This window comes from Ceratotherium simum, chromosome 15 (assembly GCF_057802395.1).
Source record: "Ceratotherium simum simum isolate JZ-2026a chromosome 15, ASM5780239v1, whole genome shotgun sequence".
In the NCBI taxonomy this organism is placed as follows: domain Eukaryota; kingdom Metazoa; phylum Chordata; class Mammalia; order Perissodactyla; family Rhinocerotidae; genus Ceratotherium; species Ceratotherium simum.
In genome coordinates, this window is record NC_141914.1 from 43,163,026 (window position 1) to 43,180,876 (window position 17,851).

A 17,851-nucleotide genomic window follows, 5' to 3' on the forward strand; every position below is an offset into this window, starting at 1 on the left:
GGCCCACAGGTCCACACACACAGTCAACACAGTCCTGCCCCGTGTGAGTGCCCCGACCTCCCCAAGCGGACCCAGTCTCTCCACGGCGGGAGCCCCACACACTCCGCCACCACCCCACACTCTCCACCCGCTCCTTGTGCACACCCTGCCCCGCTCAAGTCAGCTCAGTTGCCAGGCTGCAGAAAATCCAGTCACCAATCTATGCAGGCCCACATGTTGCCTGAGGGTTTGTTGTTAGGTGGGGCCAGTCTCTAGGGTGGGCTGCCTGCCCTGGCTGAGCTGGATTAAATCGGTGCTCTAGCGGGTGGAGCAGACCCTGGGCTAGCAGGTCTCAGGGAAAACTCCAATGGCGTCTGTGTCAGCACGCTCACACCAGGCCACAACAATGGCCGCCGCCAATGTCCCAGTCCCTGGAGAGGTCTCACCCCTCACCGAGATGCACTCAGGGCCTATTAGGTGAGTCTCTTGTCACCAAAGCAGTGTGCACCTTTCTTTCTGGTGATTTTAGGATGCTTTCTGGAACGGGTGAGTTTGTGCGCGGGCCCTTTAAGAGCCAGTTTTAGTTTCTTTGTGAACCGGGTTTTCTGGGGGTGCTACCCAATGCTTTAGTAGCAGCAAAGTCAGATATTATGCCGCTGGTCTCGATTGTGCTGGGTCCACACAATGCCCACAGCGGGGGCGCTCCCGGCTCAGGGCCCCGCGCCTCCAGGGAGGTTGCGTACCTGTGAGCTGCTCCCGGTGGCCATGAAGCTGGCGGCTTGTGAAGGCGGCGTTTTTCCTCTCCGGAAGGGAGTCTCTGCCTCTTCCACCCCAGTTAGGATTGTCCGTTGTTGCAGGAGTTCCTCTTATCCAGTTTTCAGTTCTGTCTCAGGGGTAATTTTTCCACGAGTAGTTGTAAATTGGCTGTGTCCACGGGAGGAGGTGAGTTCAGAGTCTGCCTACGCCGCCATCTTGACTCCCTCCTCTCAACTTTCTCCTCAAACTGAAGTAAATGTAACTAGTTCTACCAGATAAATTACTTTAACCGTATTTTTCCACAATGTATTTCAAATTTAAAAAAACACTATGAAAGTGTTACAATTGAAAGAGATTTATATGCCACTGTCTTATTTGTTTTCCTACTGTGCAGCAATTTACTCCATGATTCAAAACATTTTAGATCTGAGCTTTCAGACACTGTGAGCAGCCATGATGACTGGGGTAGAATTAATTCCTGAAGGGTTGACTGAGTTGATAGGGTAATGTGATGGTATTTTTATAGACTACACAGTATTTAACTTGTTTTTTCTTTTATTCACTACAAGAACTGGTCCTTCCTTCCACCCCTCTTCTTTTTTTTTCCTTCCCTTTCCCTCTCTCTTCCTCCCTCCATTCATTCCTTCCTTTTTCCTGATGAGCCCAAGGAGCCTCTAGTTTTACTCCCTGCTATATAATATTATATCTTATGGAATCAATTAAACAGTATTTACTCAATACTTCCTCTGTTCCAGACGTGGTTCTAGGCAATAGGGGTACAGGTATGAAAAAGGTATATACACCTCTGTCCTCATGGAGCTTATATTCTCAAAACAATCTCTAAATCTGTTAGGAGTTCTCTTGAAGCATTTTGAAGGATTTGTCATAAAGTGTAAAGGAGAATTCCATTTCTCTGGTTTTCAGCACATACTAAAAAGCCATTTCCACCTACTGAATGAATTCCAGACAGCCAATTACCTACAGCTGGGGACACTTGACCTTAAGATCGTTGTTATGGTCAAATGCCTTAAACATCTCTATCCTTAAGTCTCTCCTTTCAAATGAAACTTATCTAGAAACTTCTATGGTTATAAACCATTTTTTTAAAACTAAAATTATTTTTCTTTTCCTTTTTTTCTTTTAACCTTGATGGATTGCCCCGTTTCTCCATTTCTACTGGAATGTTTACAAGGCAAACGCCACCCAGATCCTAATTCATCTTATTCATTTAGGTTCTGAAATTTGCATCCCTTTTCCTCTGACAAACAATAGATGGCAACATGTTCTGCATCAAGATCACAGCCATTCTATTTTTCTTATGCTTAATCTATTTTTGAGTTCCTAAGCACGAACTGTCTAACTCTCAGACCATATGTTAACAAATTAGGTGGCAGGACTCAAAATGCAAGCAAAAGAGAGAGCTCTCAGTGAGATCCATTTTAGGTAAATCTAGCATTTATGAATGGGGAAAAGCTTGGCAAGTTTCAAACAATTCAGTTGAAGTGATTACCTTTGTCTCACTTCTTTTTGAATCTTCTCCAATATATCATTTTCTATCATAGCTTGCTGAACTACACCTAGCACCTCAGACTGTGAATAAACTTAGCTAGGAATATACTCAAATGATACCAGGAGAGGGGCCAACTCATGTGCAAGACCACTTTCATTTTTTATATTTAACTTTTCCCTACCCTAGTAAAGTGAGACAAATTATCCTTTAAATTACATCAACTTAATTTCTTTTTTTTTTTTTTTGAGGAAAATTGACCCTGAGCTAACATCTGTTGCCAATCTTCCTCTTTTTTTTTTATGTGGGATGCCACCACAGCATGGCCTGATGTGTGGTACATAGGTCTGCTCCTGGGATTCAAACCTGAGAACAAAAGTGGAGCATGCAAACATAACCACTACACCACCAGGCTGGCCCCTACATAAACTTAATTTCTGATAGGCAATTTAATGATTTTTTCTGAGTACAAATCCTAAAGTTTGACTTCTCTCATAATGAGACTTATATTCTTGGGGGTAGTGCGAGGAATCTGAATTTGATGGTCATATTCCTTTTCTTCTAAAGATCTAGATTTCAAAGTAGGAAGTGTTTGGTAGTATTTATTTCCTTGGAAGCTTATATCGAAGACAAAAAAAGCTTTTATTTTCTTTTTTTCTCATTTCTCTCCCTTCCCTAACTTTTATCCTCAAATATTTAATGAATTCCTAGTACATATAAAGCACTGTTCAAGGTGCTATTCTTGGGAATGAGAATGAATAGAAATAACCTTATGATGTTAATAATTATTAATAGATACCATTTAGTGCCTATTTTTACCATGCACTTTCCATAGTTTATTGATGAACATGTTTCATCAACTCTGGATGGAGCTCTAAAATCAGGAGCATGGTGTCCTGTTCATGTATTGCAGTTGCACAGTAAATGTGAAACAGATTTAATCTCTATATATTGTTAATGAAGAAGTCTTTCCATTGTCCTCCTTTTATTTAAATCTGAAGCTTTATTTTTGACAGTACTATCAAATGGGTCCAACACGGTGATTTGGTCCTTGGCTTCAATAATCATGTTTATGAATATGCCAACCAGTTGAATTTCATGTCACCAGAAGACAGAAAGAGGGATAAGGGTTTCAATTAAAAGAGGAAATATGTGAGTTAAACAAAGTGACATTCAATCACGCATTGATTGTGTGATGAAAGGTGGAATAGGCTCCTTAAGGAGTTTATGGTGTACCCATTCTTGCAAAAGTTTAAACAAAATCGTTAATAATTGCCCATTATGGATGCTCACTCACCTTCTAAGGAAGGAGTGATAAAGACTTTCCCAGAGAAGCAAAAGCTGAGGAGGTCATCCCCACTAGAACTGCCTTATGAGAAAAGCTAACAGACGGGAGGTTCTTCATTCAAAACGAAACGATGCTAAGCAGTAACATCATAGCATAAGAAAATATGAAACTTGTTGGTAAAGGTAAATATATAGGCAAATATAGAATACTGCATTACTATAATGGTAGAGGGTGTATCATCTTAAATTCTAGTATAAAAGTTAAAACACAAAATATTAAAAATAAATGTAACTAAAATATGCTAAAAGATATACAATATGAATAGATATAAATTATGACAACACTAACAAAGTGTGTATGGAGGAGAAGTTAAGGTGTATTTTGTATGCAATTGAACTTAAGTTGTTATCAGTTTAAAATAGACTGTTATGACTATAAAATATTTTATGTAAGCCCCAAGGTAACTACACACACATAGACAAAACCTATAGATGTTACACAAAAGAAAAATAGAAAGGAGTTAAAGCATATCAATACCAATAATGAAAAAAACACAAAGGGAGACAGCAAAAGGAAAGACAAACAAAAGTACTATGAGACTACTACTACAGGAATCAACAAAGTGGCTATAGAAAATCCTTACCTACCTATAATTACTATAAATGTAAGTGGGTTAAACACCCCAATCAGAAGACATAAAATAGCTGAATGGATTTAAAAAAATGAGACTCACCCATATGCTGTCTACGAGAAACTCGCTTTAGATTCAAGGACACACATATGCTGAGAGTGAAGAGATAGAAAAAGATATTCCATGCAAGTGGTAACTGAAAGAAAGCAGGAGTGGCTACACTTAAATCAGAAAAAAATAGACTTTAAGTCAAAAACTCACCAGAGACAAAGCAAATCATTGTATAATGATAAAAGGGTCAAGGCACCAGGAAGATATAGCAATGATAAATATATATGCACCCAACATCAGAGCACCTAAATATATAAAGGAAACATTGACAGAACTGAAGGAAGAAATAGACAGCAATACAGTAATAGCAGGAGATCTCAATACCCCACTTTCATTAATGGACAAATGACAGAAGATCAATAAAGAAACAGAGGACTTGAACAACACTGTAGACTAAATGGACCTAACAGATATATACAGAACATTCCATCCAACAGCAGCACAGTACATATTCTGTTTAAGTGCACACAGATCTTTCTTAAGGCTAGATCACATGGTAGTTCAAAAAACAAGTCTTACAAATTTAGGAAGATTGAAATCATACCAAGTATCTTTTCTGACCACAATGGAATGAAATTGGAAATCAACAGCAGAAGGAAAACTGGAAAATTCACAAATATGTAGAAATTAATACACTCTTGAACAACAATTGGGTTAAAGAAGAAATGAAAAATGAAATAAGAAAATACCTTGAGACAAATGAAAATGAAAATACAACATACCAAATCTCATGGGATGCAAAAAAAGCAGTACTAAGAGGAAGTTCATAGCCATAAATGACTACAAAAAAAAAAAAAAAAGAGAAAGATCTCAAACACACTAAGAACAAACTAAGGCCAGAGATAGTAGAAGAAAGGAAATAACAAAGGTTAGAGCAGAAATAAATAAAATAGAAAATAGAAAAAAATCAACAAAGCTAAGAGCTTGTTTTTTAAAAAGATAAACCAAATCGACAAACCTTTAGACTAACTAAGAAAAAAAGAAAGAGGACTCAAATAAATAAAATCAGAAATGAAAGAAGAGACATTACAACTTTTGCCACAGAAATTAAAAGGATTGTAAGAGAATATATGAGCAATTATAAGCCAATTAAATGGATAACCTAGAAGAAATGCATAAATTCCTAGAAACATACAATCTACCAAGACTAAATCATGAAAAAATGGGAAGTTTGAACAGACCTATAACTAGTATGGGGATTGAATCAGTAATCAAAAACCTCTCGACAAAGAAAAGCCCAGATCAGATGAATTCTACCAAATATTTAAAGAAGAATTGACACTATTCCTTTTCAAACTCTTCCAAAAAGTTGAAGAGGAGGGAATGCTCCCAAACTCACTTTATAAGGCCAGCATTACCCCAATACCAAAGCCAGACAAGGACACCACAAGAAAATAAAACTACAGGCCAATATCCTTGATGAATATAGATGCAAAAATCCTCAACAAAATACTGGCAGACTGAACCCAATAGCACATTAAAAGAATCATACACCACGACCAAGTGGAGTTTATCCCTGGGATACAAGGATGGTTCAATATATGAAAATTAATGTGATACACCACATTAACAGAAAAAAGAATAACAATCACATGATCATCTCAATAGATGTAATAAAACTGTTTGACAAAATTCAACATCTTTTCACAATAGAAACTTTCAACAAACTAGGAATAGAAGGCAAGTTCCATAACAAAATACAGGCCATATATGAATGGACCATAGCTAACATTATATTCAATGGTGAAAAACTGAAAGGTTTTCCTCTAAGATCAGGAACAAGGAAAGGATGCCTACTCTCACCACTTCTATTCAGCTTAATACTGGAAGTCCTAGCCAAAGCAATTAGGCAAGAAAAAGAAGATAAATGTTTCCAAATCAGAAAGGAAGAAGTAAAATTGTCCCTGTTTGCAGATAACATGATGTATGGAAAATCCTAAAGACTCCAACAAAAAAACTCTTAAAACTAATAAACAAATTCAGTAAAGTTGCAGGATACAAAATCGACATACAAAAATCAGTTGTGTTTCTATACACTAACGATGAACTATCTGAGAAGGAAATTAGAAAACAATTCCATTTACAATAGCACCAAAAAAAAATACTTACAAATAGACTCAACTAAGCAGATGAAAGACTTGTATACTGAAAACTACAAAAACACTGATGAAAGAAATTAAAGAAGACACAAACTAATGGAAAAACATCCTGTGTTTATGGATTAGAAGACTTAATATTGTCAAAGTGTCCATACTACCTGAAACAACCTATAGACTCAATGCAATCCCTATCAAAATTTCAATGGCATTTTTTTACAGAAATAGAAAGAATAATTCTACAATTCATATAGAACTGCAAAAGACCACGAGTAGCCAAAGCAATCTTAAGAAAGAAGAACAAAGCTGGAGGCATTACGCTTCCTGATTTCAAAATATATTATATTTTACAATATATATCACATTGACCAAAACAGTACGGAACTGGCATATAGACAGACATATAGACGAATGGAACAGAATAGAGAGCCCAGGAATAGATCCATGCATATGTGGTCAGCTTATCTTCAACAAGGGTGCCAAGAATACACAATGGGGAAAGGATAGTCTACTCAACAAATGGTATTGTGAAAACTGGGTATCCACGTGAAAAAGAATAAAATTGGACCCTTATCTTACACCATACACAAAATCAACTCAAAACTGATTAAAGACTTAAACTTAAGATTTGAAACTGTAAAACTCCGAGAAGAAAACATAGGATAAAAGCTTAATGACATTGGTTGTGGCAATGATTTAATGGATATGACACCAAAAGTACAGGCAACAAAGACAAAAATAAACAGGTGGGACTACGTCAAACTAAAAATCTTCTGCACAGCAAAGGAAAGAATCAAGAGAGTGAAAAGGCAACCTATGGAACTGGAGAAAGTATTTGCAAACCATATATCTGATAAGGGGTTAATATCCAAAATATATAAGGAACTCCTATAATTCAATAGCAAAAAACCTAATAACCCAATTAAAAAATGGGAGTAAAGACCTGAATAGACATTTCTCCAATGAAGACATACAAATGGCTAACAGCTATATGAAAAAATGTTCAGTGTCACTAATCCCTTCAGGGAAATGCAAATCAAAACCATAACAAGATATCACCTCACACCTGTCAGGATGGCTATTATCAAAACAAAAGACAACAGTATTGGAGATCATGTGGAAAAATTGGAACCCTTGCAGACTGTTGGTGGAAATGCAATATGGTGCAGTCACTATAGAAAACAGTATGGAGATTCCTCAAGAAATTAAAAATAGTACTGCCATATGATCCAGCAATGCCACTTCTGGGTGTTTATTCAAAAAGAATTGTAATCATGATCTCTAAGAGATAGCACTCCCATGTTCATTGAAACACTATTCTTAAACACTAAGATGTGGAAACAGCCTACATGTCCATTGACAGATGAATGGAAAAAGAAAATGTATATATATCCAACAGAATACTATTCAGCCTTAAAAAAGATGGAGGGCGGGCACTGTGGTTTAGTGGTTAAGTGCGCACGCTCCGCTACTTGTGGCCCGGGTTCGGATCCCAGGCGCGCAGGACGCACCGCTTCTCCCGCCATGCTGAGGGCGCCTCCCACATACAGCAACTAGAAGGATGTGCAACTATGACGTACAACTATCTACTGGGGCTTTGGGGAAAAAAAAAAGGGAGGAGGATTGGCAATAGATGTTAGCTCAGAGCCGGTCTTCCTCAGCAAAAAGAGGAGGATTAGCACGGATGTTAGCTCAGGGCTGATCTTCCTCGCAAAAAAAAAAAAAAAAGATGGAAATTCTATAATATGCAACAATGTAGATGAACCTTTAGGATATTATTCTAAGTGAAATGAGCCAGTCATAGGAAAAATAAATACTGCATGATTCCACTTATATGAGATAACTAAAATAGTCAAATTCATAGAGTCAAAAAGTGGAATGGTGGTTGCCACGGGTTAGGAAGAGGGGAAAATGGGAGTTACCAATCAATGAGCATAAAGTTTCAGTTAAGCAAGATGAATTCACTCTAGAGAGCTGCTGTACAACATTGTACGTGTAGTCAACAATAGTGAATTATACCCTTAAAAAACTGTTAAGAGGGTAGATCTCATGTTAAGTGTTCTTAACACAATAAAATAAAATTAAAAAAAGAGAACTATATTTTCTTCAGATACTTTTATAGTTTCATTTAAATCATTGATCCATTTAGAATATATTTAGGTTTAAGTTTTGAAATAATGATTTAACTGTATTACCTTTCCTAAAATCCACACCTAGTTATCCCAATGCCATTTGTTTTAGTCATTATTTTTCCATTAATTTGAAATCTCATCTTTGTGTTTCTGGACTTTGTGTTGTTTCACTTATTTTTCTTTCTACTTCTGCACTGGTATTGTGCTGGTTAATTGCTGAATCTCTACCATCTGGTAGGTCCTCCCTCCCTGTATTATTTTTCTTTTCAAATTTCTCTTGAATAGATTTTTAGATGATTCTTTAAGCAGAAGTTCAGAATTATATTGTCAAGTGCCCCCAAATTCTTTTGAAAGTTTGATGGGAATTGCATTAAATATATAGATTAATTTACTGAGACTTTACGATAATAAATCTTTTCATTATAGATTAATTTACTGAGACTTCTTTTCAATAATAAATCTTTTCATTCAAGTATTTGGTCTCTAGCTAATAAAATCTTTTATATCCTTTGGTTAAATTTAATCATTTTCTTCATATAGGTTATAGGCTTTTCTTTTTTCCACTGAGAAAGGGATTTTTCCCATTATATTTTATAACTAGATATTGCTGGTATAAATAGAAGCCATAGCTTTTTGTTACATTTATTAGGTAATGGCCACCTACTAAACTTGCTTATTGTTTTTTATAGGTGAAGTCATTGTTGGTGTCTTAAAGAGGAAAGCAGGTGGCCTGGGAGCCAGGGAGGCACAGCTGACTGGCCACCTTAGAGGCCTCACAGGTCGTGAGCCTCAGTCTTGGTTACCCCAACAGGTGGATAAAAACACATTAGCAGGGGCCTAATGGGTAAGCCAGAATGGTAATTTATTTATCTACCACGGAGAGTCATCCATCTGTAGGAATGGGAATGATTTTATGTCTCAATCCAAGGCACTCGCATTCTTTACTTTGAGGTCGCTGGGAAATAAAATTAACAAAGGAAAATTTCCTTGGGGAGCAGGGAGATCAATGGTCTTGGAGTTCATTTCAGCTGGGGCATATTGGAATTGAATTTTCTCAAAGCCTAAGCAGATAGCAAACCTTTCTCCAAGGTTCAGAGTGCGAGAGTTCTGCCCGAGCAATTTTCATTCTCTTGGCTCATGCTGGCTGCGTGCTCCTAGGTTTGCCTCCTGGACTCAGCATTTTTCTGCTGGCCACTGACTTCTCTTAGTACGTTCTTTGTTTATATGCATTCTTACTACTGAGAAAGTTAGACGCTGTTTTGAGAAGAGCAAGTCTTTCTAGAGGGACAAAGAGACTTTCTTTCTCTTCCCATTATGTGTTGATGTAATTAGATTAACTTTCAGAAGGTGGCCTTCATTTTCTGATTTCCACGTTTAGTGGGTGTGGGAAAATGACCTAACCATGAACCCTTCCATCTATGATTCCTACAGCGATAGCGAAAAAACAGAAGGATTGGTGGCCATGTTGGTTGCTATCATTCTTTTTCTGCAAATTAAGGTTATTAAATACACAAAGGTAAAGTTAATAAATATATTTGGATGACAAAGGAGACATTGCCAAAGGTTGGGAAGGATGGGACAGATACAGCTTGAATGTGCGTACCTGTGACCTTCTCCACCTCAGTTTCCTTTCTGTGACCAACACCAGCACCCCCGCTGTGAGAATCCCAATGACAGCGGAGGGATGCTCCAGGGGACAAAACACCTGGCTACTTTCGAGAATATTGTGAATAACGGGCAGAAGATTCTGTTCCTGTCTGTGCCTCGGGAAAGTATATTTTGTTTTCTCCTGACCAAGAAGAGGAGAATTAAACCTCTTAATAAGAACGAACAGATAAAACTGCTCACCAACTTAACAAACAAACATCACCTCATTATGGTTTGGCTTACTACAATTTATTGGAGTCAGTCCATCGGGTGTTATCTGAAACATTTGCCAGAAAAACAGTTTCAACTAGGCTTGCTTAAGCTGAGAGAGCACACAAAATATCCACCACACGCAGCCGAAATCAAACGGAAAGAGGAGCCAGAGAGACGATAACACGGCAGCCACGTCCTGGAATAGCTTCCACATTGGTCAGAATAAAAATTTCAGGACCAGAAGGGGAAAGCCTCAATGAATTGTTTTTGAATTACTAAAAAGAATCACATAGAGTAGGGCTGATGTTTCAATCGTTGGGACTGGCTGCCAGCAAAAGGTGGGAGTAAAAAGGACAAAGGAGAACCAAGAGCAGGCCTGAGCAGGAAAGGACTCCAGTAGAGGCAGAGCAAGGGAAATCAGGGAAGGAGGAGGAAGACGTGCAGTGCCGCGTCCCTGAAGTCAGGAGAGAGTCCAATGGCCATTTTGAGGAGACCAGGGAAAAGCCACTCGATTTTGGTATCAAGAATTCGTTAATGGCCTTCAAGGAGCAGTTTCAGCAGAGTGGGCAGAGCAGGTCAGACCACAAGAGGTTGAAAAGGGAAAGGGCAGTCAGAGGAAGAGGCATTATAGCTGAGTGGTTAAGCACAGGCATTTGCAGTTAGCTAACCCGAGTCCAAATCCACATTCTCTATGTACTAGCTCTGTGTTTCTGATGAGTTGCTTCAACTTTCCAAGACAGTTTCCTTGTTTGTACAGATGAATTAACGGCAGAGTAAAAGGAAGTTAAAGAGCTTTCCAGGTTACCCTAATCTGCAGAGTAAAACTCAGAGGTCAATTTATTTGTTGAGAGAATGGAGATGGGGTGAATGTTTAATGGCTTAGTAGAGGAAAAAAGATATGGAACAGTTGCCGTGGCGCATGCTATGGAAAACTAATGCAAGGTGAGCTCCAGGCAGGATAAACAGCTAAGCCCTGCAGGCCTGGCTGATGACAGTATGATTTTATGGTGACCATGCATCCAAATGGCCAGGTAGGAGACTAATATTGGCAAACTAACATTGGCAAAGCTCCCTGGGCAGAGGGAAGGTGAAGAGAAGGTAGGCATGATACCGAGCAATGGGCTCGCTCTGCTTGCCGCGATCTGAGCCAATTAATCACAGTGAGTTAGAGATGGAGAAACGAAGTTTAATTAGATTAGCCGGCCAATCAGAAGACAGGTGACTAATGTCTCAAAGACCTATCTTCAAAGATTACAGAAACTTGAGGCAGTTATATAGGGAAAATGGGCAGTAAGGAGAGGGTCCAGGGATGTTGGTCTCCAGGCGTGATGGGCTCCAGGCATCACATTGTTCCATTCTTCTGACAGCTGTGATGAATACCTTGTAGGTGTGTTTCCCCCCTGTGGTCAGCCTGTACCTGGAGAGAAACTCATAGATCAAAGTTTTTAATTTAACAAGCTATTGGGGAGTACAAACGTAAGTGGAGGCCATAAATCAGGAGAGCATGTGAATTTTTTGGAGTATGTGCAGAGCAGTGAGTAGTCACACGGAGGAGGGGCTGGGGCCATTTGGTGTAACAAGATGGCCTCACTTACGCTCACTTACAGGCAGGGGAGTTTAACAGAATTGGGACTGGCAATAAGGTGCAAGAGAGGGTCTCGAGAAGAGGGGTCCTGCAGGGCAAGTGAGAGCATAGTTGATGATCGACTGTGAGGTCCAGGTGGGAAACGAGTCTAGTGATTCTTGAAATGAGCTGATAGCCAAAGAGACTAGGGAATGGCAGGTTAGGTGTGGGTAGAGGTCATACGGGTATTTTACTGCATCTTTCTAGAGTTCATGTTAACTTGCATGGAGTTTGAGAGACATTGGCTTCTTGAACAAAACTAAGGTAATTTTTACAAAGAAAACTTGGCAAACCTTCACTAGAAAAAGAAATAACCTTTGGATCTGTCTCCTTTTGATAAAAACTAGAGAATGCAGAGAGGCCATTCAGTTTTCTTGGCCAAATGCCTTCCTTGAATATGGACTTCAAGATCAGGAAGCCAGGAAATTAAAGAAAGTATTTTAATATATTTAACTCCATGGGGACATATGGGAAGCAAATCCGCACGTATGGAAAACTGGATACACAAAAATGAAGTCTGTAGTTAGGACTTTTTGAAAATCTGAGCAATTCAATAGAAGTATTTTTGGCTTACAGAGACAGTTTATGTATAAATAAGTCACTTCCCAGAATCATTTCTCAAAATAGTCTTTTCTAATAATAAATATGGCCATAATTAAAAGAATGCTTTAATCCTCACAACAACTCTGATAGGCAGGTATATGCATTTCCTTTTGTTGCTGTAACAAATTATCACACATTTAGTGGCCTAAAACAACACAAATATCTTACAGCTTTGGAGGTCAAAAGTTGGAAATGGGTTTCACTGGGCTAAAATCAAGGTTTTGGCAGGGCCTGCACTCCTTCTGGAGATTCTAGAAAAGAATCCACTTCCTTGCCTTTTCCAACTTTTAGAGGTTGCCTGCATTCCTTGGCTGGGGGCCCGTTCCTCCATTTTTAAAGCCAGCAACGTGGCATCTTCAAATCTCAGTCTCTTTCTCTGACCTATGTTTCCGTTGTCACATATTCTCTGACTCTGACCCTTTTGCCTCTCTCTTCTGAGAACCTTTGAGATTACACTGGGCCCACCAGGAAAATCTACGATAATCTTCCCATTTCAACATCCTAAACTCAATCATATCTGCAATGTTCCCTTTACCATGTATGGTAACATTCCAGAGATTAGGACATGGACATCTTTGGGGCCATTGCTTTGCCTACCACAAAAGGTGTTATTACCCCATTTCATGGATGAGCAAACTGAGACTTAGCATTTAAGTGGTTTTCCTGAAGCTATGCATCTAGTGATGCAGCATGAATTAGAGCTCAAGGCTGAATACAAAGGTCCCATTCTTTGTATGATACTATGTTCACTTCTCTAGTCATAAAAAAAGTCTTTGATTTTTAAATTTTTTATACAAGTAGTACATGAATATGTGCATGTATATTAGTTTCCTTTGGCCACTGTAACAAATCCCCAAAAACTTAACGGCTTAAAACAACAGAAATGTATTCTCTCACAGTTCTGGAGGCCAGAAGTCCAAAATCAGTGTCATTGGGACAAAATCAAGGTGTTAGCAGGGCTGAACTCCCACTGGAGACTATGGGGGGAATGTTTCTTACCTCTTCCAGATTCTGGTGGCTGCTGACAGTTTTTGATTTGTGGCCACATTGCTCTAATCTCTGCCTTTGTCTCAAATCGCCTTCTCTGTGTGTGTCGAAACTCCCTCTGCCTCTCTCTTGTAAGGACTCTTGTGGCGGCATTTAGGGCCCACCTGGATAATCCAGGATGATTTTCTCGTCTCAAGATTCTTGACTCAATTACACCTGAAAAAAACCCGTTTCCAAATAAGGTAATATTTACAGGTTTTAGACATTAGGATATGTATGTCAGATTCTCTAGAGAAACAGAACCAAGAGGAGACATTCTCTCCTACCCTCTTTCTTTTTCTCTCTCAGTTTATTTTAAGGAATTAGCTCACGTGAGAGCTGGCAAGTCTAAAATCTGTAGGTCAAATGTGCAGGCTGGAAACTCAGGTAGGAATTGATGCTGCAGTCTTGAGGCAGAATCTCTTGTTCTCTGGGAAACCTCAGTTTTTGCTCTTAAGGCCTTCAATTGATTAGATGAGGCTCACTCACCGCATTGAGGGTAATCTCCTTTTAAACAATCAGGGGGCCGGCCCCATGGCTTAGCGGTTAAGTGAGCGCGCTCTGCTGCTGGCGGCCCGGGTTCGGATCCCGGGCGTGCACCAAAGCACTGCTTCTCTGGCCATGCTGGGGCTGCGTCCCACATACATCAACTAGAAGGATGTGCAGCTATGACATACAACTATCTACTGGGGCTTTGGGGGAAAAATAAATAAATAAATAAAATTATAAAAAAAAACCAATCAAGATGTTTACCACATCTATAAAATACCTTTACAGGAACAACTAGATTAGTATTTGATTAAATAACTGAGTACTATAGTCTAGCCAAGTTGACACATAAGACTAACCATAATAGGACACATATCTTTGAGGGTGTCATTTAGCCCATCACACCATGTTATAAAAATCAAGATTCAGATAACAGAGAAGACTAAAGAGTAAAAAGTGAAAGCCCTTCCTTCATTTTTTTCCTCCATCCAACTCTCCTCCCCAGAAGAAACCACTGTTAACCATTTGGTGTTTATAATTTCATATTTCCCTACGTATTTATAGATTTACATTATATACTTATATGTGCATATATCCATTTCATATATATTATAAATTGGACTCGCTTGTTAAATATTATGTCTTGCAGATCTTTCTACATCTGTACAAATGGGTCTACTTCAGTTTTTTTAACCGCTTCATGGATGTCCAAGGTATGGATGTACCTTAGCAAGTTTAACTAGTTTCCTTAGTGATGGACCTTTATTTTCAAATTGTTTTACTATGAATAGTACTATTACAGTGCACAATCCTCAATAATATACCTAAGTATAATTATATCTGTAAGAGATATCTTAGAAGTGGAATTGCTTTGTCAAATGGAATTCACCTTTTATTTTATTTTATTTTTTTATAAATTTTTTGTTTATTGCAGTAACATTGGTTTATAACATTGTAAAAATTTCAGGTGTACATCATTGTACTTCAATTTCTGCATGGACTACATCATGTTCACCACCAAAACACTAATTACAACCCATCACCACACATGTACCGAATTATCCCTTTCACCCTCCTCCCTCCCCACTTCCCCTCTGGTAACCACCAATCCAATCTCTGTCCCTATGTGTTTGTTTATTGTTGTTATTATCTACTACTTAATGAAGGAAATCATACGGTATTTGACCATCTCCCTCTGACTTATTTCACTTTGCATTATACCCTCAATGTCCATCCATGTTGTCACAAATGGCTGGATTTCATCGTTTCTTATGGCTGAGTAGTATTCCATTGTGTATATATACCACATCTTCTTTATCCATTCGTCCCTTGATGGGCACTTAGGTTGCTTCCAAGTCTTGGCTATTGTGAATAACGCTGCAATGAACACAGGGGTGCATGTACCTTTGCAAATTGGTGTTTTCAAGTTCTTTGGATAAATACCCAGCAGTGGAATAGCTGGATCATATGGTAGTTCTATCCTTGATTTTTTGAGGAATCTCCATACTGTTTTCCATAGTGGCTGCACCAGTTTGCACTCCCACCAGCAGTGTATGAGAGTTCCCTTCTCTCCACATCCTCTCCAACACATGTTGTTTCCTGTCTTGTTAATTATAGCCATTCTGACGGGCGTGAGGTGATATCTCATTGTAGTTTTGATTTGCATTTCCCTGATAGTGATTTTGAACATCTTTTCATGTGTCTGTTGGCCATGTGTATATCTTCTTTGGAGAAATGTCTGTTCAGGTCTTTTGCCCATTTTTTAATTGGGTTGGTAGTTTTTTTGTTGTTGAGATGCATGAGTTCTTTATGTATTTTGGAGATTAAGCCCTTATCAGAAGTATGGTTTGCAAATATCTTCTCCCAATTGTTAGGTTGTCTTTTCGTTTTGTTGATGGTTTCCTTTGCTGTGCAGAAGCTTTTTAGTTTGATGTAGTCCCATTTGTTTATTTTTTCTATTGTTTCTCTTGCCCAGTCAGACGTGGTGTTTGAAAAGATGTTGCTAAGACCAATGTGGAAGAGCGTACTGCCTATGTTTTCTTCTAGAAGTTTCATAGTTTCAGGTCTTACATTCAAGTCTTTAATCCATTTGGAGTTAATTTTTGTGCATGGTGTAAGGTAAGGGTCTACTTTCATTTTTTTGCATGTGGCTATCCAGTTTTCCCAACACCATTTGTTGAAGAGACTTTCTTTTCCCCATTGTATGTTCTTGGCTCCTTTGTCAAAGATTAGCTGTCCATAGATGTGTGGGTTTATTTCTGGGCTTTCGATTCTATTCCATTGATCTGTGTGTCTGTTTTTGTGCCAGTACCATGCTGTTTTGGTTACTATAGCTTTGTAGTATATTTTGAAATCAGGGAGTGTGATACCTCCAGCTTTGTTCTTTTTTCTCAGGATTCCTTTAGCTATTCGGGGTCTTTTGTTGTTCCATATAAATTTTAGGATTCTTTGTTCTATTTCTGTGAAAAATGTTGTTGGAACTTTGATAGGGATTGCATTGAATCTATAGATGGCTGTATGAAGTATGGACATCTTAACTATGTTAATTCTTCCAATCCAAGAGCACGGAATAGCTTTCCATTTCTTTGTGTCTTCTTCAATTTCTTTCAGAAATGTTTTATAGTTTTCGGTGTACAGATCTTTCACCTCTTTGGTTAAGTTTATTCCTAGGTATTTTATTCTTTTTGTTGCAATTGTAAATGGGATGGTATTCTTAATTTCTCTTTCTGCTACTTCGTTGTTAGTGTACAGAAATGCAACTGATTTTTGTACGTTGATTTTGTATCCTGCAACTTTACCATATTCGTTTATTACTTCTAAAAGTTTTCTGGTGGATTCTTTAGGGTTTTCTATATATAAAATCATGTCATCTGCAAATAGTGACAGTTTCACTTCTTCCTTTCCAATTTGGATCCCTTTTATTTCTTTCTCTTGCCTGATTGCTCTGGCTAGGACTTCCAATACTATGTTAAATAGGAGTGGTGACAGTGGGCATCCTTGTCTGGTTCCTGTTCTTAGAGGGATAGCTTTCAGTTTTTCACCATTGAGGATGATATTAGCTGTGGGTTTCTCATATATGGTCTTTATTATGTTGAGGTACTTTCCTTCTATACCCATTTTATTCAGAGTTTTTATCATAAATGGATGCTGTATCTTGTCAAATGCTTTCTCTGCATCTATTGAGATGATCATGTGATTTTTGTTCTTCATTTTATTAATGTGGTGTATTACATTGATTGATTTGCAAATGTTGAACCATCCCTGCATCCCTGGAATAAATCCCACTTGATCATGGTGTATAATCTTTTTAACGTATTGTTGTATGCGATTTGCTAGTATTTTGTTGAGGATTTTCGCATCGATGTTCATCAGTGATATTGGCCTGTAATTTTCTTTTATTGTGTTGTCCTTGTCTGGTTTTGGTACCAGGGTAATGTCAGCTTCGTAGAATGAGTTAGGGAGCTTCCCCCCCTCCTCAATTTTTTGGAAGAGTTTGAGAAGGATAGGTATTAAGTCTTCTTTGAATGTTTGGTAGAATTCACCAGGGAAGCCATCTGGTCCTGGACTTTTATTTTGGGGGAGGTTTTTGATTACTGTTTCGATCTCCTTACTGGTGATTGGTCTATTCAAATTCTCTACTTCTTCTTGATCCAGTTTTGGAAGGTTGTATGATTCTAAGAATTTATCCATTTCTTCCAGATTGTCGAATTGGTTGGCATATAGCTTTTCATAGTATTCTCTTATAATCT

General features: G+C 38.3%; 1 long non-coding RNA gene across 1 annotated transcript; it reads left to right on the top strand.

Annotated features, from left to right (window-relative positions):
- Positions 1-338: 338 nt before the first annotated feature.
- On the top strand, positions 339-14,809 carry LOC147915193 (uncharacterized). Its single transcript, XR_015554391.1, has 3 exons — positions 339-456; positions 9,190-9,344; positions 14,752-14,809. It is a non-coding gene; the product is annotated as an uncharacterized LOC147915193 (long non-coding RNA).
- Positions 14,810-17,851: the final 3,042 nt, after the last annotated feature.